Raw genomic sequence first — 27,760 nt, 5'->3', positions numbered from 1 at the left:
TCAGAGCCTCGGACTTTGAAGAAGGGAGAATGAAAAGTGTCACATCTCCTCTGTGTTGAGGTGATTACACAGCAAGGATCGCCATCTTCCTGCCATGTCCCCAACTATCTTGCTATCTTGCCATCTGTTAACTCTGAGCTCCTAATAAACTTTTATTATGTACTCATGGAAGCAAAACATATGTTTGGAGCATCAGCAATGCAGGGGTTAACAAAACAATTTTCAAAATACAGGAGGTAAATTTTAGCCTTGATTAACTTATCAAGGTATTTGCATTCTAAAATAAAGCTACTTTTATGTTGCTCCGGAAATTTTGTGCTTAATAGTTTAATGTTATTTATTTCATTTCGGAAAGAAGAAGACTAATGTAAGTTTTCATTGTACTTGGCGTCTAAGGTGGGAACAGGTCTGAGCAGAGAAGCAAGGGGGAATCAGAGACATTTGGACAGAAGTTATGACAAGACTTTCCGATAGAATAATATAAGAGGCGGAGAAGAACACAAAGTCAAAGATAATTCTAAGGTTTACAGGTGCGCACAATAAAGGAATTGTCTTCAGAATTGAGAGGCGAGAAAGGACCAGAGTAGGACAAAAAATAAATTTCCTCTGAGCCCTGTTTAGTTTAAAGAGACCACTAAGAAGTATTAAATGATTTGGTGCCAAAGACTAAACACAGGACATCCCAAATTCTATTTCCATCTGATGAAGGGGGGGAGTCATTATTAGGTGGTCATGGCCAATGAAAAAATATAATTGTTACTTGTCCGTAACTAACTCAAACCTTTCTAAGCCCCCATGCCTAAAGACTTGATGATATACTATTAAATAAACAATCACGTAAGCTAGCACATTTTATTTTGTTTACGATGTTGTTTGGTTTGGTTTCTTTTTCGTTCTCCTAGAGACATTAATCTCCAGTCTTAGACACGTGCAAGGATGAGGGATGATATTAAGTAATCATGCCAAGTAAATGAACCCTTCTGTTATACAAATAAGTAAGGAAAAACTCATTTGCTTTTTTTGTTTTTTCTTCAGTAACATTGGTTACTTTTATTACGAGGGTAGCGTAACATCTTATCTAATTCATTGAATGTACCATATTGGTTGAAATTGAGAAGGTAAGGAAAAAAGAGGGAATTCATGGGTGATTGGTAAATTTTAGTTATTGGAGTGAGCTTTTAACCTCTGTTTTGAATTCTAATGGTTTGATCTGTAGATTTCAGACCTTCAGCAGGTAATGTATGAAAAAGAGAATGCTCAGGAATTAGTAGCATTTTAATACTGACAATAGCTTACTCAAGTTAACTTAAATTTCTATATCCTGTCAGGGGCTCTAAAATACTGGTGTTTCTGAGGCCCGTCTCTAGGTTTCCATGTCAATTAATCCCTTGGAGTCCTACTATGTTTGTCTGAAGGGAATTTAGAGTGCATAATCCACTCTTATTATTTTCAAAGAGATGATGAGATTGATGCTCAGAGGCTGAATAATAAGTCCAGGACAGTATGGCTAATTAAAAACATGAACCAAAGCTTTCAATTTAAGTTTCAGCATATAAAGAGTTTATAAATTGTCACTCCCAACCTTACAACAAGAAAAAAACTGAATTAAATGAAAGTCAATGACTTTTCTTGAACAAAGTTGAGAACTGTCATCCCCAGATAAACCACTATGCTCAAACCTAAAGAGACAGAAGCACCTAGAGAGATACAGCTTCTGAGGTTTGCCTATCTGAAGAAGAAGCCACTGGAATCCATAGCTGGTAGGAACACTTGAATGCCTATTTGTATAAATTAATATAGAGTGAGTTCAGACTAGTGTGAGAGTGAGAAATTCTTGGAGGTAGCATGCTTAAGAAAGTCCTACATTTAACGTGAGCTTTCATTCCAGAAACCCCACCAAGATCTCATGATGGAGGATCTGAGAGTGATCCCCTCATGGCCCATGCTGGGGGAAGGGAAGAGCAGTAATCTTAAAATCCACATAGATTCTACACCCTCACAAAAGCCTAGTCTCCAGAGGAAAAGGAGTCACCAGAGGGCAAACTTGAAACCCTACCCCAGTTTAGGAAAGAAAATCCTCCCCCAAATGCCACCTTCCTGTCTCACTTAGGGAACAAAAAAATGCTCGAAAAGATACTAGACTTCAAGTAAATAGATTAGGAACGCCATAGTCAGAGAAGGGAGTAGGAGAATGGAGGATAGAAAACTACACTCCTGGGGGAGGAACAGAAACACTTATGAAGCCTTCACCTCTGAGACATAGGCCGTTTAAAAGATTGAGGCTTAATGAGCAGATTATAGAATGTCCATCCCCCCTTCACATCCTACAATATCAACAAGCCTCCACTATAATAACAGTGGATTACAGCTGAATGACACATAGTTATAGTTGGAGGCTTCAATGTCCCTCTGTCAGTAATTGAAAGATCAAGCAGGCAGAAAATCAGTAAGATTATGGATAACCTGAATAACACTATCAATCAACTCGATCTAATTGACATTTATAAAATACTCTATTCAGTAACAGCAGAATATATATTCTTCTCAAGCTCACCTGGAACATTCACCAAGATAGACCATGTTCTGGTCCATAAAATGCACCTTAATAAATTTCAAACAGTAGGAATCATACAGGATGTGTTCTCAGACCACAACAGAATTAAATTAGAAATCAAGGGCAGAAAAATAGCTGGAATATTCCCCTATATTTAGAAATTAAGAAACACACTTCTAAATAACACATAGGGCACAGGGAAAAGTCTCAAAGTAATGTAAAAAGTATTTTGAACCAAATGCAAATGAAACTATACTCAAAATTTTTGGAATGCAGCCAATAATATTTAATAATAATATATATTAAAACAGAAGATGCATCTACAATCAATAATCTCAGCTTCTACTTTAGGAAACTAGAGAATGAAGAGTAAATCAAACCTGAAGAAAGCAGAAGAAAGAAAAAGAATTTAGAGCAGAAAATAATGAAATTGAAATTGGAAAAGAAATAGGGAAAATCAATGAATCCAAATGCCAGTTCTTTGAAAAGATGAATAAAAATGATAAGCCTCTAGCCAAGCTAACCAAGAAAAAGAGAGAAAAGAAGACTTTATCGTATCAGGAACGGACAAGGGGACAATCTATTGATTCTATGGCCAGTAAAGGGATAAAAGAACACTGAAAACAATGTTATAAACACAAATTTGAAAACTTAGATGAAATGGACTGATTATGTGATGACACAAACTACCAAAAAATTATTCCAGCAGAAATAGAGAACCTGATTGAAGAAATCAAAGTAGCAGTTAAAAATCTACCAAAAGAGAAAACAGTTGGCCCAGATGGTTTCATTGGTGAATTTTAGCAATGATTTACATAAGAAATAAACTAATTCTATACAACCTTTCCCAAGAAATAGAAGAGGGAGCACCTCCCAACTCATTTTATGAGGACAGTGTTGCCCTAACACCAAAATCAAATAAAGCTATTACATGAAAATAAAATCACAGACCAATTTCTTTTCTTTGTTTTTTAAAAAAACTCTTTAATTTTTTTTAATTGCAGTAACATTGGTTTATAACATTATATAAATTTTGGTGTATATCATTATATATTGCTTTCTGTGTAGATTACATCATGTTCACCACCCAAAGACTGATTACAATCCATCACCACACAAGTGCCTAATCACCCCTTTCACCTCCTTCCCTCTCTATTTCCTCTCTAATAACCAGCAATCCAATCTCTTTCTTTATGTGTTTGTTTGCTGTTGTTTTTATCTTCTATTTCTGGGTGAGATCATATGGTATTTGACTTTCTCCCTCTGACTTATTACGCTTAGCGTAATACACTCAAGGTAAGTACCACAGCTGACTGGGCAAGGGAAACAATAGAAAAAAAATAAACAAATGCGACTACACCAAACTAAAAAGCTTCTGCACAGCAAAGGAAACCATCAACAATTGGAAAGACAACCTAACAATCGGGAGATGACATTTGCAAACCAGAGACAATTTTCTAATGAAGATAGAGACAAAAGTCTTAAAAAAAAAAGAAAAATGCACTAATCTAATCCAGCATAACGATATAAGGCACTGTGACCAAATTGAGTTCATTCCAAGAGTGCAAGGCTGGTTCAACATTCAAAAATTAATCAACATCATTCATCATACCAAGAGACTAAATAAAAAAACAATATGATCATATCAATATATTCAGAAAGATTATTTGACAAAATCAAACACCAATTTGTGATAAAACTCTTTAAAAAAAACTAGGAATAGAAGGGAATATCCATAACCTACCAAAGGTTATATATAAAAAAACCTACAGCAAAAAGAATACTTAATTATGAAACTGAACACTTTCCTACCAAGATCAGGAAGAAGGAAAGAATGCTCTCTCTTAGCACTGCTTTTCAACTTTGTACTAGAAGTCATAGCTACAGCAAAAGGCAAAAAAAAAAAAAAAAAAAAAGAAATAAAATCGTCTGCTCTTCAGATGACATGATTGTCTACATACTAACCCCAAAGACTCTATTTTTCAGAAATTCCCGATAAATTCAAATGCATACAAAGCTCTATATTTTTACTCCCCACCTCCACATTTTATGTTTTTGATGTCATAATTTACATCATTTTACCTTGTGCTAACAAATTATTGCAGTTAAAGTTATTTTTACTATCTTTGTCTTTTAACCTTTAACAAAAAGCTTCAGGTGCCTACAATAGTTTTTCCTAGGTTCTTTGTCTTTCAAAAGAGAACAAAGTTGGAGGACTCACATTACCCAAGTTCATGACTTATTATAAAGCTATCAGAATCAAGATAGTGTGGCACTGGCAAAAGAAAAGACATTGATAAATGGAACAGGATATAGAGCCCAGAAACAGACCCATGAAATATGGTCAACTGATTTTGGACAAAGGCACAAAGGCAACACAATGAAGAAAGGAGGCTTTTTGACACATGGGACTAGAATATTTGCCTGTCCCTATGGAAAAAAATGAACATAAACACAGGCCTCACTCACAAGTACACAAAAATCAACTGAAAACACATCAAAGATATAAATATAAAATGCAAAATACAAAAACTCTAGAAGGAAACAGGAGAAAAACTGTGTAACCTTGGGTTTGGTGATGAGTTTTTAGATACAACACCAAAGCATGATGCATGAAAAAGATTGATAAGATGGACTTGGTTAAAATTAAAACTTTTGTTGTCTGAAAGTTATTGCCAAAAGAATAAGACAAGTCACAGATTGAGAGAATATATTTGTAAATCACTGATTGGATAAAGCACTTGTATCTGGAATATACACAGGACTTAAAATTCAACAATAAGGAAACAAACAATCCAACTGAAAGATAGGCGAATGATGGGAACAGACAGCTCGCAACAGAATATGTACAGATGGCAAGTAAACATATGAAAAGACGCGTAACACTATTTGTAATTAGGGAAATGCAAACTAAAACAGCAATGAGGTATTACTCCACACCTAGTAGAATGGCTAAAAGCAGACAAGTAACCCTGACAATCCCAATCGCTGATGAAAAAGGAACACCAGAGATTCTCATTCATTGCTCTTGGAAATTCAAAATGGTACGCCTACTTTGGAAAACAATTTCACTTTCTTACAAAGCTAAACATAGCCTTACGATACAATCCAGCAATCTCTTTTCTAAATATTTATTCAAATGATTTGAAAATTTATGTCCATGGAGAAAACCTGGATATGAATGTTTCTTGTAGCTTTATTTGTAATTGGCAAATGCTGGAAGTAATCAAGATGCCTTTCAAGAGGTGAATGGATAAACAAAGTGTGGTATGTCCAAATGGTGGAATACTACTCAACAATAAAGAGGTATGAGCTATCAAACCATGTAAAGACATGAGTGACTCTTAAATAAGTATTGTTAAGTGAATGAAGCCAATCTGAAAATGCTATGCACTGTAGGATTTCAAGGCAGAACTACAGAGATGGAAGCAGATCAGTGGTTGCCAAGGTTTTGAGAGGGGTGTGGTTGAATAGGTAAGGCACAAAGCATTTTTAGGGCAGTGAAGCCATTCTGTATGATACCGTCATGGTGAACATACAACATTATGTGTTTGTTGAAACTTGTAGAACATTTCAGTACAAAGAGTGAATCAATAAAAGGAATGAGGGCTCCTTGGAGTAATGGATGATTCTAGGGCCGGGGCAGAGAAAACACAAGATGAGCCTGAAGCTTCGTGTAGTGCCAGAAATTAAAGAAGTGCTAGAAAAACACAAAGATGGGTGTATGACCAAGGAACATAGGAGCCAACTGAAAGATCTCTCAATGACTAAAGTTGGAACAATTTGAGCAACAAATTAATATAGTATTGGACTGTGATCCACAATATACGGTAAATAGCCATGAGTCCATAATGATATAAATCAATGGTAGAATAAAATAAATGGAGGAGTATAAACAAATTTCCCATAAAGAAAAATCTCAATTAATTTTGGAATGTTCACCCCTCAAAGTGTTGGTGTGTAATACTCCACCCTTTAACGTGTACTGCACTTAATGACTTCCTTCCAAAAAATACATTACACGAAGGGGGAGAGAAGGGACTTTACAGTGGATGAATCTGACAAACACTATGTTAGACAAGTGATCGAGATTAATATCAATTGTGATAAGTCATGTTGATACCAAGTACCAGTGGTATGCTTAAAGGAGAGCTTTCCTCTGTGATCTTCCTCCCCAAAACCCACAATTCCTCTTTAACCATGAGAAACACATCAGAAAAAGTAACAAATTGAGGGACATTCCACAAAATACCTGACCCTTTGAGTCATCCCTGAAACTGTCAAGGTCTTCAAAAACAAGGCAAGCCCAATAAATTTTCACAGTCTAGGGGAGCGGAAGAAACACGAAGACTAAATGTATGTAATATCCTGCATGGGATGCTGGAAGAGAAAAAGGATATTTGAGAAAAAACAGTGATTTCCAATAGAGTATGGACTTCAGTTATAATAATATATCAACATGGATCCATTAGTTACAGCAAATGTACCATGGTAATATTAACAACAGAGAGAACTGGCAGCTGGGTGTACAGAAATTCTGTTAACATTTTTGCAATTTTACTAAACAAAAATGTATGGCCCATCTCCTAATTCAGTTAACTTGCTTTTTGGAAGATTCTATATTAGCCTGCCTCAACTCATCCAGGTATTTTCTTTTTAATGTGTCAATGTAGCAATCCATATTGGTTTGGTATTTCATTTTATTCTTTCCTTAGTGCTGGGTACATCCTAGTCCTTCAAATATTTCCTGAATGCTAGCAGGGTATCCTCCCTTCAGTTCCTAGCCAAAAATATTATTTTAAGCGAAAACAACTACCAGTCTCAACAAAATGGACCCTCTTCATCACTGTGTTCATTTAAAGCCGTCCTTTAAGATTCTGCTTATTTGAAAGCAGAGAAAGAACAAAATTAATCTCTATTAAAGGACAATAGCGTAGAGGCCAGAAACCAGGTTCGTTCACAAAACTTCTTTTTGGTCCTATCAGTTTCACAACAAAAGGCATGAGATTTTTAAAATGGGAGGAAGCAAAAGAACAATGCGAGTAAGTTTACAAAATTATTGAGTTGAAGGATTCATGAAGGGCTTTCAATTACAAAATTAATCCTGGAGCAGAAGAGAATTCCAGATTCTGAATCTTATGTCTGAGCAACTTCTTTTCCTCTGGAGCTTAATTATGTCATCAACAGGCAGCTGTGGGTTCAAGTGGCTGAGGTAAATAGAGGAAGGTATAGGTTTCAGCCATCTCAACAAAGTCCCAAATCACAAGGGGTCCAAAAGAATTAGGATTTCAGGGCGTGCAATCCCAGAATCTGAATAATTCAAGTGGTGAAACTCAATATGCAGATACATTTCAGGAACATTTGCCCCAAAATCTCATACGGACTGCAGTGTAATAATACACTGCTAAGTATTGCTTAACAATAGTAAATTCATTGAGTTTCAATTTTGCCAGTCTGGAAAATATTAGAAATAAAAAAGAAAATGACCTTCCATATCTTTCATCCACAGTACAATGTGGAAATATAGCCCTGTGGAAGGGGCGGCAGTAAGAAGTTGTGAATCTCTGTATCACTAATGGTATTAAAACAGCTTGCTTCTATTTTAAACTTGGAGACCTCGCTGAGATCTTTTCTCTCACAGCTCACCTCGTTTTATCACCATTCCCTTTATGAGGACAAGAAATCTACTGAATGGAAACCTGCACAAAGCGCAGTTTTTTAGAATGGATTAGAAAATTCCCAGTTTACCTGGTGCATTGTATTTTCCTTTCCTAGTTATATGCTTAAGATGCTTATATTTAAACATTTTATAGCTTCCTCTTTTAAAGGCCTCTCTCTTTTAGTGGTTAAGTACCTTGAAGCCAAGATCTTACATTAAAGTAGAATCTAATTAGACCTTTCAGTTCAGACAGTCTACTGAACTCTTTTAGCTCCATTATAAAAATGTACAGTAAAACCTTTTTTCCTCTCTGTGGTGAAAATAGCAGTTATCTTCAAGAAAAAAAAAAAAAGGAAAAGACATGAATTATCCCACCTCAATTTAAGCACAAGGCACCGGCAGGTGACCCTGCCCTTTGTCCTTCTACATAAGAATGAAGGTGTTTTTCAAATTTTGAGACAGCAACTGGGAGTGGAGATGTGGAGAGCGTGTTGCTGCTGCATTTAAACCCTTACATACACCACATCTAAGATGTCTTCACATTGAAAGCAGGAAAATTGCAGTAACTGCTTCAATAAGCAAGTAGTTTAAATATAATTTCTGGCACCATGTATATATTCACAGGGAAAATGAGTTAAGAAAGGCAGTATGTAGTTTTATAAAAAGGAAAGCATAAAATTCTAAATATTCTTGCCAGTGTGCATCTATGAAAGTACTGCCATTAAATTAAAAAAAAACAAGAATTAACTATTAACAAGGATTCATATTTCTTCCTAACCTACATTTGCCATTGAGCTAGCTTTGAGAAGAGGGTAGAAAAACACAACAAATTGGTATCATCAATATCAAATGAAGCATGTCAAGCTTACAACCAGGAAATAAAAAGAATTGGGGATGAAGGGGGAAGGGGGCGGAGAAGACTATTCCAGTAAGGTTAAAGCAGAATGGCTTACATCACTTCAATAAAATAAACTTGAAGATGATGCTCATAAAGCTGGTATGCTGGGTAATGAAGAGTAGAAACCATGCCCTCCCACACTCACAAAGCCCCAGAGCTACCATAAAAATTTTACACCTTACCCTCTGACCCTTAGCGTTATTTGGAAAAAAAAAAAAAAAAAGAATACAAATGGCCAGATTCTGTCTTTACTCATGGTGACTAACGTTGGATGTTAATAGACTAGAGGTCTCACACAACAACAGTGCAGTCATTAGCTCCATTACCATGTTGGGCAGTGATAGCCCTGTAGAGCATTGACAAATTATGTTTCTCTTCGTCATATACTTGAATGCTGGAAAATCATGCTTTTAAAGTTGTTTATAATTTTTTCAAAGTGATAGTGTTCTTGAAAAGGGAAGTCTCATTATCTAAGCCAGATACTTATAAAATCCTCAGTATAAAATTGTTTTCAATGCTTGATGACCACCCTTTGAAAAGTATTTATATGCCTTTGATTAAAAGCCCTCATTTTGGCAAATTATTTCCATATTTTCTCATCTCCCTAGAAATTAGAGGTAGAAGTGAGGAGGTGAGAAGGAATCTAGTGTTAGAGCGTGGATCAATCAAGTGGAAAAATCAAAGCCCAGTCAGGAAGACATTAGGAATTTTTTAATGATCGCTTGGTCCCCTCCCCAGTCCCCTTTCATGGTTTACAAACTTGTGTCTCTGGCTAGAGACCTTATTAAAAATAAATCTTACTGGAAGATTGCCACATAGAATGGATGATAAGAAATTCATTGGATTATGGTGGAATGGAGCATCTGGAGGGTGGGGTTTGGTGAGGTGAGGAATTGCTTTGAAGATCTGGAGACCAGCAGGAACATATTTGAAAAACAGCTCCAAGTTTCACCCTAGCAACTCGCCTCCACCTGTCCATTTCCTGATGGAAATTAGCACCTAACATTGGTGCCACCTATTCTTTGCTACAGCATAGCCTATGGAAGAAGGCACAGTGACAAGATACCAGATGCGCCCCAAAGTATTTTGTTCTGATGTTAAAAGATGTTGAAATTCTAAAACAAGTTCTTCAAAGAGCAGTGTACCACTGTAGATAATCAGATATGCCCAGTGTTTATAGCCAACTTCCCTCTTTGGACATTTGAAATCTACAATGAACACATGACTGGAACTCAATTGTGAACATTTGGGTCATGAAAGTCAGACAAAAAAAGAGGAGACAATAGTCGTTTCCCGTCTTGAGGTGGGTGTAAAAGGTTTTCAATTTTTTAAGTTTTCAGGATGCAATAGAAAGGGCACAGGATTTAGTCAAAACATCTTGGTTCAAGTCCTGATGTCAACGCATGATGGCTGAAGGATTATTTACAAGTCATTTATTCACTCTGAATTTCAGAGTCCTTGTCTACAAGACCAAAACAAGAGTGGCACTGACTTCTTAGCATTGTTTCAAGCATAAGTGAGATAGTATAACAAGGATATAGCATTATATGCAATATACACACTCTCAAGGACCTCACATCCTTCATATCTCACAAAGTATAATACTGACAAAGGTGGTTTCTATTTTGGGTTGCCTATGAATATGCCGACCTGACATGGCAATCGTATAAAACACAGTTTAAACTTCACTTGATCCAAGGATTTAGAATATCTTGATGCTTACTGAATTTTTAACTTCAAGAGATTTGTACAATTTCCAAAATTTTCTGGAAGACTTAATTAGTAGTAATTAATTATTAACATTGTTATAATGATATGTCAATTTCTCACAAAATTCAACCACACTGAAGATAACTGAGCTTTTTAAATTATGATTACCACCATCACTATCCTTATAGTTCTGAATTCAGGTGAATGAGCGCTATTTTCACCTACTCAGTTTCCTTCACATCTCTACCTGTTATGATTTCTAGTGTTTTGGGGAAAGAAGGTCAGGCTATGAGGGAGTGACGACAAACACTAATGACTGTGGATATAGCATTTCTTATGTTAATCCAATCAATTTTGTTAAACTCAGTCCAAAGGCAGTATTTTCTTGTACATAGCACAAAGTGAGCAAGCTAATGCTATTGGAGAAGCAAGCAAAATAAGACACACAGCATGCAATCCAAATGTTCTCCTTGATGTGTCCCAGAAGCATCTTGTTTTTATGCATCTGCTTCAGCTGTTGGTTTGGAAGACCACCTGTGGAAGACCCTGCCTTAAGCATGGAATCTTTAAAAGATCAAAACAAGTTGGCTTGCTTTTTCATTTGTTTGTCTTTGCTTTTGTTGTCATGGTTGTTTCTACTCTGCCATTACAAATGGCATATAAGACACTTCAAGAACAAGAGGTAAATTGATGAATATAAACTAAAAAGGACATGCAGTTTTCAGAAGCAAGAAGTTAAACAAAATTCTTTTTCATCTGGTCATAATTAAAGCATCACAAAACCTATTCTATTTAGCAACTTATTTGGCAATGATCAAAACTTTGAAAATGGTCTATATGCAAAGAGAGAATACTAGAAAGACAATGCTCAGGTGTACCATGAAATTATTCTTAAATGTGTCATCCACTTTTATAAGGTCAGTGACAAAAATATTTACATTCCTTCAGACAACACGATTTATTGTTTCAAAAATGTTCATATGATCCTTGAAAAGAAATTATTAATGCATTCATCCAAGGACTACCAACTTTGCCATTTCATTCACGAAAACAATCCATGTATATTTCAGTAGAATCTGGGCAAATTCGATTTCTTTTTTCTTTCAAATGAGGAAATTGATTATTTATCCTGGAAAGCCAAGACTTAAAAATACCACATGAGGGTTATGGTTCAGTCAGAACGGAAAGGAAAAATGAAAGGAGTTAGAGTGAGTAGTAAAATTATAAACATATTGTAGTTAATGTCAACAGAGATATTTGGCATTTTTCTTTCAATTTTCCAATTTTGCACAATGTAAATCCATTTTTCTCCCCTTTTAAGTTTGGATTGTAAGGACAGCCCTAAAAAAGATGGTTATATCCTCGAAGGATGTATCCTAAAAATGACCATAATAGAACCTGTTAGAATACAATTCATGGAGAAAATACGTGTTCTACACTGTAAGAGGACTCTCCTCTCAACTCAACAACTTCATCTCCTACTAGTCTAGTTCCTCCCTGGCTCTCCAGACATATTGGCCTCCTTGCTGTGATTCAGATACTCCCATTGTGTGTCATGTTAGAGCCTTTGCATTACTTCTTTCCTCTTCTGGAAATTTCTTTCCCCAGAAATGTGTAGGCCTAACTCTCTAACTCTGTCACCAACTTCAAGTCTCCCTGAAGATCATCTTTCAATGATGCCCAAACTGAGCACGCAATGGAAAATTGCAACCCCATCTCAAGGATCCCACTCCCAGTCAGTTGTAATCGTCCTCCACATTGTTTTCTATTCATAGTACTTCTAACCTTCTGACATATTACATAGTTTATCATGTATTATGTTTATTGTTAATTGTCTGTTTCCCTCATCAAGGATGAAGTACCATGAAAAAAGTTAAAGGTCTCAAATCAGCAACTTTAGCTTTCACCTTAAGAAACTAGAAAAATTAGAGCAAATTCAACCCAAAATAAGTAGAAGAAATGACATAATAAACATCAGAGCAGAAATCAATGTAATAGAAAAGAGAAAAACAATAAAGAAATTAAATGAAAGTCAAAATGCTGTTCTTTTGAGAAAATCAATAAACCTCCAGCAAGATAGATGAAGAAAAAAGAGAGAATAGACAAATTACAAATATCAGGAAAGAGAGAGGGGCCATCATGACAGATTCTATGGATTTAAAAGGATAATAAAGGAATATAAATAGCAACTTTATGGCTGTAAATTTAACATCTTAAGGGAAAGGGACAAATTCCTTAAAAGAAATAAACCACCAGAGCTCACTCAAGAACTAGATACATGAATAGCCTTATATCTTTTAAAGAAATTTAATTTGTATTTCAAATTCTTTCCACAAAGAAACCCTCAAGCCAAGATGATTTTCAAAGTAACCAAACATTGAAGGAAGAAATATGACCATTATCCACAAAGTCAAAAAAACCAAAGAAATTGTTCTTCTCAATTCATTCTATGATGCTTGCAATACCGTGAGATAAAAAAAGACAAAAATCTTATAAGAAAAGTAAACTACAGACTAATATCCCTCATAAATTATAGATGTGAAAATTCTAAACAAATTTTAGCAAATCAAATTAAAAATATATAAAAGTATTAATATGCCATTATTAAGTGGGGTTTATATGAGATATGTGAATCATTTTCTATTAGGAAGTCAATTTCTGTAATTCACATATTAACAAACTAAAGAAGAAAAAATGTCATCACTGAAATAGATGTAAAAAATCATTTGACAAAATCCAACATCAATTCTGCTTAAAAAAAAAGAAACTTCCTGCAAAGTAGGAATAGAAAGGAGTATCCTCAATCTGATAAAGGACATCTATGAAAGATGTATACATAACATCATTTTTAATGACTAAAGACCTAATTTCCCACCTGTCATTAGGAAAAAGACAAGAATATCCATTCTCATCATTTCTATTCAACTTGTACCAAAGGTTCTTGCCAGTTCAATAAAGTCATAAAAAGAAACAAAAGGCATCTATATTGAAAAGGAAGTTGGAAAAAATTGAAAAAAAATGAATGTAATCTTAGGGTCCTGTAGAACAATAGTAAATCATGTAAAGTTTGAGTGAATAGAATCCCAAGAAGAGAGATGAGAAACATTGGGACAGGAAAATATTTACAGTAATAATGGCCAAAAACTTCCAAATTTGGGGAAAGACATAGATTTAAGGCATCCACCAAATTCAAAATAGAATAAATAAAATGAAAACCACACCTGTATATTACCTTCAAACAGTTGCAACCAAAATAAAAAGATATTAAAGTTGCAGAAACACGTAATAAACAGGTGACCAATGACATAAATAATCACAGACTTCTTAACTGAAACCCTGGAGATGGGACATCTATCTTTGAAGAGCTGAAAGACAGAAAAAAACCAACTCTGACAATCCAGAATTCCACACCCAGAAAAAAATCCTTCAAACGTTGAGATAAAATCAAGCCATTTGCAGATATTAAAATTAAGAGAATTTGTTGCCAATAAATCTGCACTGCAAGATGTGACCAAGGAAGTTATTCAGGCTGAAGAAAAATAATAACAGATCTGCAGGAAAGAATGAAATGTGCTGGAATTGATAAATATATGGATAAATATAAGGTGTTATTGTTTTCCTCTTAACTTTAAAAATGTGTACTTGTCATGGTTTACTCATATTGTGAATAAAGTATTTTCCAGGATGGCCCTTATACTTGTCTGTTTGCACTTTAAATATCTGTTTTCATCTTTTTTTGTAAAAATTCCATTCCTAGACCCCAGTCATTTTGATGTTCGCTGGGGGGTAACTGTTAATAAAAAAAACAACAATTAGCATCTCTATTCAGAGCTATAGATTATATGTTTATTTGGTTAAGCCTCTTAAACAATATAGTTTTCCAAGAAATGTTTCAAGACTTTTTTTATGGATCTTAAAAAAAAAGACAATAGGTAAAAAGGCACAGAAGTGTATGTCACTTGTAGCTGGTCGTTTATAATACTGGCTGCTGTAATAAATAAACCCTTAAATCTTCTTGCCTTAACACAATACAAGTTTATTACTCAGTCACTTAAAGTTCAGTTAGTTGAAATAGGGAAGATCTACCCAATCATTCAGGAAAGCAGGCTGACAGGACCTTCATCTACTGCCAGAAGCTTCTAAGATCACACTTTGCCTTCACATCCACCTGGAAAATAACAGGAGGAAACCCAAGTTTTTCTTCCTCTAAAGTCTCCACAGAGTCATGATTGCTTTTGAAGAGACTAAGGAAAAGAAAAAAAAAAAGGCATGAGGAAGGTTGATTATAAACAATGGAGGATGTCGAGCCTTATAAGCTGCTCTAGGCCAAAATTTCCATAATAACCCAACTCATTCGTATCCTTCTTTAATACCAACAATGCTTTCTCGATCCAATTTGTCTACATAATTGAAAGTGCTCATCTATATGAGGTAAGCAGATAGCTGATGGACAGTGGGCAAGCCAGAGTTATTAGAATGAAGGGCATAACACAAGCTAAGCAATAAAGGAAAGACAAATTGGACCAGGTCTCAGATATGAAGACAAATAATAAAAGTGATAAAGAAGAAAATAAAGCATGAATATATTAAGTATGAATATATTAAGTATTAAGATTTTATAGAAAAAGGACTCTTTCATTAGGGTAAAGATCAGCTAGATCTTTGAAACTTAAATTTCAGTAAATTTCTTTTTAATTTAGAGTAGTGCTCCTATATCAGCTATGTTCACTCTTCAAACTCTCATTTTACCTCTCCCTTTAGGCAATGTCCTTTTGCTAACCTCTGAAGTCTTCAGGGAAAATCTAGGCCTTCAAGGACTCTGCTTAAAAATCACGGACTGATACATAACCTGAGGTTGTTTCTGTAAATAATGCCATTATCAGAATGCCTACTACCATCACCAGTCATTTTATTTTTGGTAAAATCCTACTCATTTTAAAAGATCATCTCTAAAATCACTCTTTCTCTGTTCCTGCTCCAAAACCAAGATGGAATTCACCACTCTTTCTCGGTGATCCCATTGCACCAGGTCTGACTCACTAGTGTGACAATATTACTTTGTGTTCCTAGGTTGTCTAAGTGACTTTAAGCTCCTTTAGCAGCTTTATTTCCTCAGTGACAGATAAGCACAGTGCCCAGTCTATAGCATTTGCTCTGTAAGTGGAAACTGAAATATCTCAAACTTAACTGAACTGATTTGAATTGACTTGAGTTGCACTGAGTAGAACTGAGTTGCCTGAATGGAACAGAATCTAAAGAAGAACTAGAAAAAACAACGATTTGCCTAAGAAAGGATGTAAACTCAGATAGAGCAAAACTAGTTCTGAAATGCAGTGAGGTAAGCTTCTGGCTTTCTTGAACAGTCCAATAATGAAATACTTAGATGACAAGAGAAAATGGAAAGTTTTGTTTGTTTGTTTGTTTGTTTGGTGAGGAAGATTGGCCCCAAGCTAATGTCTGTTGCCAATCTTTCTCTTTTTGCCTGAGGAAGATTGTCCCTGAGCTAACATCGTGCCAGTCTTCCTCTACTTTTTTGTGTGTGGGGCACCACCACAGCATGGCTTGATGAGTGGTGTGTAGGTCTGTGCCTGGGATCTGAACCCACAAACCCCGGGCCACCAAAATGGAATGCACAAACTTAAATACTACCCCACTGGTTCAGCCATAGAAAAGAAATTTTAAATATCACAAATCCCATCTTATGCCTAACAGGATTCAGAATTAATAGTTTGAGGTGATGATTGGATATTTGTCTGTAATTTTTATGCAATGAAAACCTCACAGTGAGAACTAAAACTGATTCTCTGCATTGAGAATTATGCATCTCACAATGTGGTAAGATTGGTGCTTTGATATTTGGCAGAGTGAGAGGGTGATGAGAAATTTGTGTCAAAATGAGGAAAAGACCCTATTTCCAACACAGGAATGTGAGAACCAAAGGAATACCCTAGACTAGGTATGATAGCAACAAAAATTTTGGATAAGGAAAAAGAAAATGGTAAGTTAAAAACACTTTTGAGCACACGCTATGCCAGGCACTCTTACTAGGTACTTTCAACACATGATCAGATTAGTAATTCTCCCAAGGACATGGAGATTTTTAGAGAGGAAGAAAATGAAACTTTGGAAAGTTAGGAAAAGTGCTCATGATTTTGCCTCTGTCAATTGAAACAGAGATATGTTCAACTTCAAAATATATGCCCTAAGCAGGAAATCAAACATAGGTCTGCATGTCTTGTCATTATTCTGTTGTAGGGACAACTGTCCCTGCTCTGCCCACTTTCAGACACCAGGATCTCAGCTACACTTTTCAGTTAGCTTTAGCTGTTTCAGGTTAACAGCTCTTGATATTTTCTGAAGTTGTTTATCAGTTTGTATATAGTTTGGGAACATATAACATCATTATAAAGGATTAAAAATATAAAAGATTACAATTATAATGTTACTAATGATGACCAGAAGACTTCCAGGTAGCTGCAGGCAACAGTAGGTATTAATAAACAACTTCCCAATATCTCCCCCCCAACAATGGGAAATAATTTCATATCTATGAACATTCAAAGCAAAACCACACTCTCAAAATTACTTAAAGACATAGAAAGTAGAAACAGCAAAATAATTGCATATGAAAGAGAATGAAAGGAAGACAAGGGACACAGTCTTATGCTCCTGCCCCATCTGTGCCCTCTGTATGGCCAGCAGCACACTGATTGAGGAAAAAGCCAGCAGATGGAGAAAAAAAAAGAACAACAAGGAGATCAGAGCAGGACACCAGCAGGAACGCAGAGCTAGAGCTGCACAGAGAAGATTTCCAAGCAGAAGTGTTCAAAGGGGAATGTACGAAAAATCAAATGACACAGCTACTACCTTTATGAAGCGAAAATTACAAGAGATAGAAAGAAATTAAGACTCCTACCTAGGCTAGGGTGAGGCAAGTGAGAGTGTAGCACAGCTCAATAAATGTTGATAAGATCTACACTAATGCAATCAAAATGAATTTTAAAAACCCATGATGACCTAATATAAACTGTTAAGTAAAGACAAGATCTGATCCTTCACTTACACAGCCCTGCCTCACTCACATCACCGTAATTATGGCCCAGATTCCAATAAAACTTTATTTATAACAACAGGAAGATGCTCTATAGGCTTTAGTTTGCTGGTTTGATCTTTTAAAGTATTGCATTAAACATTTATCTTGATTACTAAGTGTTTTGGTGTCTCATTAAACTTAGTGCCTAGGGTAAGTACCTCAGTCACCTGACCTTTGTCTCAGTCCTACTAGGAGATTAGAACACACCACTGCAAGTGACAGAAAATAGGTAAAAAGATAAAGACCTGTTAAAGAGCCACCCTATAAAAAAATACCAAATGGTTTCACAGGAGAATTCCACCAAATTCTTCAAAGAACACATATTCCCAATGCTCTATAAATTATTCCAGAGTGTTGAAAAGAAAGGAAAACTACCTAATTCCTTTCTCTGAAGCAAGAAGAACACTGATACCTAAACCAGATAAAGATAGGACAAAATTGGAGACCAATATTACTCCTTAATATTAATTCAGAAATTCTAAAGGAAATGTTAGCAAACAGAATCAAATATTAATTCAGGAATTCCGAAGAAAATATTAGCAAATACAATCAATACCACATTAATAATAATGGTAAACCATGACTAAATGTCATTTATGCCAAGAATACAAAGTTGGTTCAGTATTTCAGACTTCTAGTTTCCAGAACTATGAAAGAATAAATTTCTATTTTAAGCCACCATATCTGGGGTAATTTGCTGTAGCAGCCCCCAGAAACTAATACAGTTAGTATACAGACATATATGTCCCAGCTCTGCCTGCTGTGAGTGCCTAGAAATATTGACACTGCCGTGGCACTGAGTTCTAGATTTCTAAGTACCATTCTTCAAAAGAAGAACTAGCATTCCTTGGAGAAATGATTGACTCCAGGGCTAAGGTAGGGAAAACACAAGATGAGTCTGGGGCATCTGATAGTATCAGGAAGTAAGAGATGCACTCAAACAAGATGAGGGCTTGTCAAAGAAAGAGGAGCCGACCTGAAGGAGCGCCCAATAGACAAAGCTGGAATAATTTGAGGAAAACAATAAGCAATAGCAGTGTTAGATTTTAATCCATAGACTAAATTTAAAGTATATAAAAAATAAGTAGGAGAGAAGGACAGTTCATCTTCAGAGCAAAATTCCAATTAATAAATATAGAAACAAAAAGGAAACATAAAACCATTAGATGAGCACTGCAATAGTAATTGTTGCAGACATGATCGACTAATGAGTGCTAAATTCGGTGGGCAAAAGTTTGAGGAGAAATGGAGTCCAGATAGTCACAGAGTATCTTCCCCAAGTTATTAATTAACTACAAAGGGTAGGACAGTAACTTTCCAATGGGAAAGTCAGAAGAAACCCCTTAACCAAGAAATCAAAGTCAACATCACCAGTAGTAAGACATTCGAACATCGAGTGCCCTGTGATAAGATGCACTGGGAAGGACACAAGATCGTTTCTGCGTTACTCTTGCCAAAGATACATCACCTCAGCACAGTGATTAGAAAACAGTGAACAAATCTAAATTAGGAAAAAAGAAAAAATGATATTGTATTTTTATACATATTCAGTCATGTATTAGAAAACTTGTTTAAATTAGTTTAATCTCAATTAAGGAACATTGGAAAAATAACTGCTCAATAATCTACAAGTGTGAAGGTGATGAAAGAGAAGGGAAAACTGAGGAACTCTTACAGACTGCAGGAGACTGAGGAGAAATAACAATCAAAGATAAAATCCTAGATAGGATCCTGGAACAGAGGAAAGAACTTCAGAAGAAAAATTGGTGAGATTCAAACAGAGTAGTTAGTTTAGTTACTAGTATTGTACCAATGTTCATTTCCTGGTTCTGATAAGTGTACTATGGTTATGTAAGATGTTAGCCTTAATGGAAGCTGAGGGAAATTGTACCATTTTTTCAAATTTTCTCTGTCTCAATTTAGTGCAAAATTAAAAGTTTAAAAAATGGCAAAACAGACAATAGATGAAAATGACACAATTTACTGAACAATTGACTTAAAAACATTCACAAAATTAAATCAATAATGCTAGAGGGTGAAGGTCTTCTCGGTAAACTCTTCCTTTGTCCCTCTCTTTCTCTGTCTACCTCCTTTCTTTTTTTCTTTCTTTCCTTCTCTCTCTCTTTCCTTCTCTCTTTCTCTCTCTCCCTCTCTCTTCCTCTCTCTCTCTCTCTCTCTCCCTCCCTCCCTTCCCTCCTGTCTTCCATTTCTCCTTTTATGCTTGATGAGGAAACACATCCCTTGGCAGGATGTTTGTTCAGACTTGTGGTTTCAGAACACTTTCAAAGGCCTCATTAGAAGGATTCAAGAGACGATTCTCTGCTTAAAATCAAACCTGGAAATAATTTGTTTCCATTTGACAAACAATCACTTTTCTCTAAGCCAGATTTAGTTCCACTGCTCATACTGCTTGGGGCAACCATAATCAAGAGCTATTTACTTCCACTAAGCAGAGGAAAACAGGAAAGAACATAAAAATGGAGAGAATGTTGGAATGGTGACAGGTTTTTAAGAAAGGAAGGAAAGAGACAAAGCCAATAAAATTTCTCTTCAGAAAGTGTTTTTGTTCCAATGTTGGCGTATCACAAAATGGGCAATTTGCAATATTTATGATAGATTGGGGTTTTTCTGAGAGGGGTCTTAAAAATGTGCAATCTCTGAAATAAATATCACTGACAAATTTTGCCTTATTTAACTTATAAAATTTAGGACAAATCCATTATTCCTTTTCGTGTGTGGGTGCATTTGTGTTCTGTGGGAAACACTGAGTTCAATTATCTGTCTATTCATACTCTTTGTAAAAATTTCCAACCATTTTACCATCACCACCACCATCCGAAAAAATTCTACACGTGTCATTACCTCATTGCCTACACAGTTCTAACTACAATTAGATAAACAGGACGATGCCACGGTCATTAAAAAAAACAACAGGGGACTGTTTTTGGTCCTGAAGAAAAGAACAATCTATTGCCAAATGGAATATTAAGTAAGAACTAATCTATCATATCATATAATTACAGGGTAATGTCAGGCATTTTTCATGGAGGGAGCAAACTAGATAAAGGACTAATGGAAAATGATTCGAAGGCCATGTGCCATGCAGTAGAGGGAAAGCATTGTGCAAATAACCAGAACACTTAGGGTAGTGGGTCCTCAGATAAGTTAACTTTTTCGAATTTCATTTTCCCCCTCTAAAATTAGGAAGTATATTTATATTGCTAAATCTTGTCCAGATCTATAAATTTGTTCTATTTCAATAAGTCTGTTGAATTTGACGTCAAGTTTAGTGATAATTTACTCATGTACTGGAGTCTTTCAAAAAAGCCTTTTTTATGCCTGATTCAGTTCACAAATTTCTTTCTCTTTCTCTAATCATCACACTGTAGCAGAGGAATTCTGTTTCTCAATATATATATGGAGAGGGCACATACTATATGTAGTGTACTTACCTAACTATTCTGAAGTACAGATTATATGTTTAGAGTTATATTCTTAAAGATCAGGAATCATAGCTTTTGATGAGTTTTATCTGAGGAAAGAAAAGATTAGTAAGGAAGACTAATATCCATAAATAATTTCTAATCTAGCTTTAGATTGTAGCATACCCATGAAACACTTGTTAAAGTCACTAATAATAACTTTATTTTGTAAATCAGTGGACACTTTTTCAGTCTTTATTTTACTAACGTGGTTAACAAGAATCTTTATTTGAAAATAATAATGCTAATAAGACTTGGCTCTCCTGGTCCTTCTCTTATTGCTAATTCCAGTCCCTCATGCTCTGATGCCTTCCGGTTGCCCATCCTTGACCCACTCTTTCTTCTCATTTTCTCATTGACTGCTGGTTTCAAGATTGGATTTGTTTTAATCAGTAAGGTGACAAACATGGAGAAAACTGCCTTTGAAATAAGAATTTACTACTTACATTTCCCAAGAGAAATGGGCATGCTGTGCCACACAGGGTCCCATGGGGAAGCACCAGACTTTGTCATGAGGGAGGAGTGAGGGAAAAGCCAAGATTAGACTTTTTATTGGGGTTGTCCGTGGGCTGAACAGTTTAGGATTGGCATGTTTGAATAATTCTAGTGGGCTTTGAGCAAAGGGGCTGGCCCTAGTTGTCCAGTACCGGGCCTGGGGTTGATGTAGGGCAGGGAAAATAGTGGCTTGGTGTGTGGGTTAGACAAGGATGAGGCTCAGAGAATGGACTCTTAATTGCAGGAGATGCAAACAACTTTGGCCTTTAGTTTGGCCTTGTAATTAAGTAATGGAGGCCAAATAGACAAATACGGAATCTAAGAAAATACAGATGGAACACTGCTAGCCTGTCTACTTCAAGTTTTTGATTTTTTGGCTGCACTTATATGCTTCTCTTAAATCTAGACCTCATTAGATTCTGCAAGCTTCAAATATCTATATATATGAGTATATATAGATCTATATATCTGCCTATTAGATATTTCCTTATGAATGTAAATGAATACTTTGATGCCAAGAATTCAAAATTGAAGTTCCTATCCACGCCTTGCAAACCTGAGCTTTGTCCTCTATTTCCTACTTTGGTTGTTGCCATCATTATGCATCCAATCACCCAAATCATAAATATGAAAGACAGCTTTGCCCTTTCAATCTTCCTCACACGGATGAGCAATCATCAGCCTCTTTTGTCTTTATATCTTAAATATTTTTGATTCTGTACATTGCTTCCAATTCATGATCCTCCAATTTATCAGTCTAACTATTATTGCCTAACCTTGTCAAAGGTCTCTCTCCTCCTGGTTCCACATGATATGAAATTCACTATGTCCTTACTATTTTTAGTGGCACCTCATTGTCTCCAGGACAATTCCAAGCTGCTTAGCATAACACCTATAGCTTTACGTGGTAACATATGTAATTATTTTTTCCAGTCTTACTTTCAACCACCTTTCCTTTTGCACTTTATGCTCAGTAGTAAAATATTTGTGGTTCCTTCAAAAAAAGACTACGTTATTTTACACCTCTCTACTGCTATGCATTCTGCCCCCCTTGTTTAAAATGTCCCCTACTCCTGCCCATCAGGTTAGCAAGTTCTTTTATTTAAATGTCCTTCAAAACTGACTAAGGCGTCAGTTTCCTCTGAGAAACTTCCTTAACCCACTCGTTTCCTCTGTACTATTTCATTGCTTTGTGGCTTTCATTGCACTTCTCCTAATAAATGGTAAACATGCTCACTGCTTTCCGCCCCCAACCCCCTACCTGAATCTTCTTAAGGGCAGGACTATTTTGCACATCTATAGCTTACCGACTCCTATCCATGGTCTCTTTCCTGAACTAAACTGAATTGAATTTGAAAAATTTCAGAATACTCCTCTGATTGTGCCTTGTAAAAATAAAAGTTATAGAGCAATTTTATTCCCAATAGAGAAGCAATTTTTCCTGGTAAGTCTACAGCTAGCAGTCAAGTTCAAATATTTTTCAACCTCATATGGTTTTTTCTTTCTTTTCCTTTTTTTATTTTAAAATTTTTATTTTATTACATCGAAGTCTATATCTTATTTTAAGCAATGTGTGAAGAGATGTGAAATAAATAAGCTATACAAACCGTGAGATTTATTATGATCATAATATATACCTTTGGCCTCAGTAAGTTTAAATATGTAACTTTTGGTGAATAGCACAGAATATTTATATGTCATCATTTGTATTTTCCAGAAGAGTGATCGCAGTGTGTACAAGACTATTATTCATGGGCAAGTTACAAGAAATAGACATCTTTATCTTGGTATGTGTTTGTAGTTATCTATTTTATTTTTTTAACATCTGTTGCCAATCTTTTTTTCCTTCTTCTCCTCAAAGCACCCCAGTACATAGTTGTATATTCTAGTTGTAGGTCCTTCTGGTTATGCGATGTGGGACTCCACATCAGCATGGCTTGATAAGTGGTGCTACGTCCACACACAGGATCCAAACCAGCGAAACCCTCCACTGCCAAAGCAGAGCGTGTGAACTCAAATACTCAGCCACTGGGCCGGCTACTATAGTTATTTTAATTGGAGTTTAGAGGGAAAGTGATGAAAAGCCCAACTTACCAACACTTGATTTCTCATAGGAGTTAGGAAGGTGAACTTGACTGATATGCCCTCAGTGTTTCTTTTTTTTTTTAATTGAAGTTTAATTGGTGCACAATATCCTACTAATTTCAGGTGAACATCATAGTGTTTCGATATTTATATACATTATGAAATGATCACTACGATAAGTCTAGAAAACATCAGTCCCATACAAAGTTAAACAATATTATTGACTATATTCCCTATGTTGTACATTACCTTCCCGTGACATTTATTTTACAACTGGAAATTTGTACCTCTTAATTCCCTTCACGTGTTTCTCCTGCCCTCAACCCCTTCCCCATCTGATAACGACCAGTTTACTTCCTGTATCTTTGAGTCTGTTTCTATTCTGTTTTGTTTGCTCATTTGTTTTGTTTTCTAGATTCCACATATAAATGAAATCATACAATATTTGTCTTTCTCTGTCTGACTTGTTTAACTTTACCTAATACTCTCTAAGTCCATCCATGTTGTCGCAAATGACAAGATTTCATTCTTTTCTGTGGCTGAGTAATATTCCAATGAATATATATATATCACATCTTCTCCATTCATCTATGGATGGACACTTAGGTTGCTTCCATATCTGTGCTATTGTAAATAATGCTCCAAAGAACATGAGGGTGCTTATATCTCTTCAAATTAGTGTTTTTGTTTTCTTTGGATAAATACTCAGACATGGAATTGTTGGATTGCATGCTAGTTCTATTTTTAATTTTTTGAAAAACCCCCATACTGTTTTCCATAGTGGCCACACCAATTTACATTCCCACCAACAATGTGCTAGAATTCCTTCTTCTCCACATCTTTGCCAACACTTGTTATCTTTAGTCTTTTTTATAATAGCCCATCTGCCAAGGGTGAGGTGACATCTCATTGTGGTTCTATTAGGCAGCTGTGGGTCAACGTATAACTTCTGCAGAGCAAACAAAGCTCTGCTTATTAATGTGTAGGACATTTTACACTAAACCAACAGTGCCCAAAGATCTCCCTCTTAGAGGATGCATGGACAGTGAGAAAAATGCTGAGAAAACAGTGTATGTAGATAAGACAAATAAGAATTGGGGAACAGGGTGTTATAATCAACTCTAAAATTCTCTCAGAACATAATTTCTATGATTTAAGAATCCCTTTTATAAAAAACTGAGGAAAAATCCTCCATATAAAAAGCAATCTGGTTTGAAGCAAATTCCACAATAATGTGTTTATTTATTTATTAAATACTTTCAATAATGTATTTTAAACTATAGGCATCAGTTAAAAGGTATGTACTTCTTTGGAGTGTAACTATTTTTCATCTTGAGCTATATTACTTAGTAAACAATTCAAATATTCTTGCCAGTAATAAATTCCTTTGCCAAGTATTCCAAATGCTGCCTCTCTTCTTCTCTCATTAGGTAATTTGTTATCCTCTCATGCTGGATATGCCTAAAGAAATTGCGGGAACAATGTGCTTTTAAAGATGTATATATAAGACAAAATCAAGACATGTAAATTGACATATGATAAAATAAAGTTGAATAGCTTTAATATTAAGGATTTCTTAATATTACACAGAAAACATGGTGGTAAATCAAATTTACTAGATTCTTAATTCCAGGAAGTATTCAAAATAAGAGAATCAGAGTTCAGCATTTATATTATAAATCCAAATGGAGAAAAAATATTTCTAATTTTTATTTAAAGATTTTTCCTTATCTATCACTATATTGATTCTGGAGTAAAGTGGTCTTATTATGGTAACTAAAATGCTATTTTAAAATACATCCATTTCACTAAAAAAAAAGTGACCAATTAAAATTGTTTTTAACTTTAACAGACTTCTTGAGAGTAAGAAAATTAAATGCTCAAAGATACAGCTATGCAAAGACTTTCAGGCTGCAAAATTGGTAAAAAAAGAAAAAAAAAGTCCCTAGATTTTGGTAAAAGCAAATCAAAGTCAGCAAATAATACCATATTTATCTATTAATTCCATAATTTGTTAAGTAAAAGATATCAATGTAGTTGAGATCTTTGCAAACATGTAAAATATAACAACCTCCCCTCTCCTTGTCTTTTTTCTTACAGATGAGCAACCTGAGACATCTTTGACCCAGTAGTTAGGGTCACATAATAAATAAATTTATGAAGCCTCTTGATGAGAGGTAAGAGATATATGAGAATGGAACGTTCTTGAAAAATGTTTAACCTAAATCTTACAGTCAGTGAGACCAATAAAAGAAATTGGGTTTCTATGATAGGTCAGTACAAAGCAATATAAATTAATAGTTTTGGAATATTTGTACCCATTACCCAACTAATTTGACTGCTAGTATGTAATTATTTGTGGAGACAGAGACATAAATATTGGAAAAATCATCACACTATTATTAATAACAATAAAAGATTTAAAAAATAATTGTGAAACCATAAGGGGATGGTTATGTATTTCTGCATTGATTGAAGAGCACACAGCTATTCTGAAAAATATATTTTCAATGAATATTTAGTACATTGCATAAGACAGGAGAAAATTCTTGATAGAAGATTATGTGAACAAACTAGCATATAAAAATATATATATGTCATAAATATGAGTATGCTTATGCAAGAAGAAAAGTGTCCAAAACAGACAAAAATGAAAATGGTTATATCTTAGTGGTGGAATTACTTCATTTGCATTTCTGTTTGGAACTTTCTGAATTTTCTTTTATAAATTCATGTAATCTTTCTAGGCAAAATTATATTTAAAGAGAAAATTTTGAATCCAATAACATTTGCATTCAATTGACCAATATATTAATTATAAATAAAGGATAACTATATGTTTGCAAAATTAATAATAGTTCTTAAAATTAATTGTCTCTCTTTCTGTTGAGGATTTTATGGTAGACTTGATGTTCTTGAATGAAATGAAAGTACATATATTCTTAAATATTCTATAAACCAGGTCTTGCATTGCTTTTGACTAAACTTACTACCAGTTGGTGATATTACATAGCACCGCATTTCTAAATCTTGAAGCCTGTAATACGCCACAAATTGATTCAACAGCACAAATTCCATAACTGACAAATAAGAAGCATATTATGAAACATATTACAGTGACAAATAGGAAGAAAATAAAGTCCAGAAAAAAGAAATAGGCTATTAACTACCACACACGCCTTTGGATGGCTACTACTTTTTAAACAGCAAAAATAAAAACAAAAACCAGAAAATAACAAGTGTTGGCAAGATTGTAGAAAAATTGAAATCCTTGTGCACTGCTGGATTTGTAAAATGGTGCAGCTGCTATGGAAAACAGTATGCAAATTCCACAAAAATTAAAAATAAAACCGCCATATGATCCAGTGGTTGTACTTCTGGGTATATTCCCAAAAGAATAGAAAGCAGTGCATTGAAGAGATATTTGTGCACCTATGTTCATGGCAGCGTTATTCACAATTGCCAAAAAATAGAGGCAACACAAATATCCATGGATAGATGAATGGATAAAGAAAATGTGGTATATAAATACAATAGAATATTATTCAGTTTTAAAAAGGAAGGAAATTCTGACATATACTAAAACATGGATGAACCTTAAGGACATTATGCTAAGTGAAATATGCCAGTCACAAAAGAAGAGATACTGTATGAATCCATTTATATGAAGTATGCAGAGTAGTCAGACTCACGCAAACAGAAAATTGAATGGTGGTTGCCAGAAGCTGGAGGGAGGAAGGAATGGAAGTTACCATATAATATGTACAGAGTCTCATTTTTGTAA

The 27,760-nt window shown here is 35.1% G+C and overlaps 1 long non-coding RNA gene across 1 annotated transcript in view; it reads left to right on the top strand.

Moving 5' to 3' along the window:
- The window catches only part of LOC139046086 (uncharacterized), a 64,251-nt gene extending 38,079 nt beyond the window's left edge, over nucleotides 1–26,172 (top strand). The window contains exons 3-4 of the long non-coding RNA XR_011505638.1: nucleotides 23,609–23,678; nucleotides 26,077–26,172. This is a non-coding gene — a long non-coding RNA (uncharacterized lncRNA). The remainder of the gene's footprint in view (nucleotides 1–23,608; nucleotides 23,679–26,076) is intronic.
- Nucleotides 26,173–27,760: the final 1,588 nt, after the last annotated feature.

Source organism: Equus asinus, chromosome 8 (assembly GCF_041296235.1).
Source record: "Equus asinus isolate D_3611 breed Donkey chromosome 8, EquAss-T2T_v2, whole genome shotgun sequence".
NCBI lineage: Eukaryota > Metazoa > Chordata > Mammalia > Perissodactyla > Equidae > Equus > Equus asinus.
Note: the sequence above shows the minus strand (reverse complement) of the source record. Positions and strands in the feature narration are given on the sequence as shown.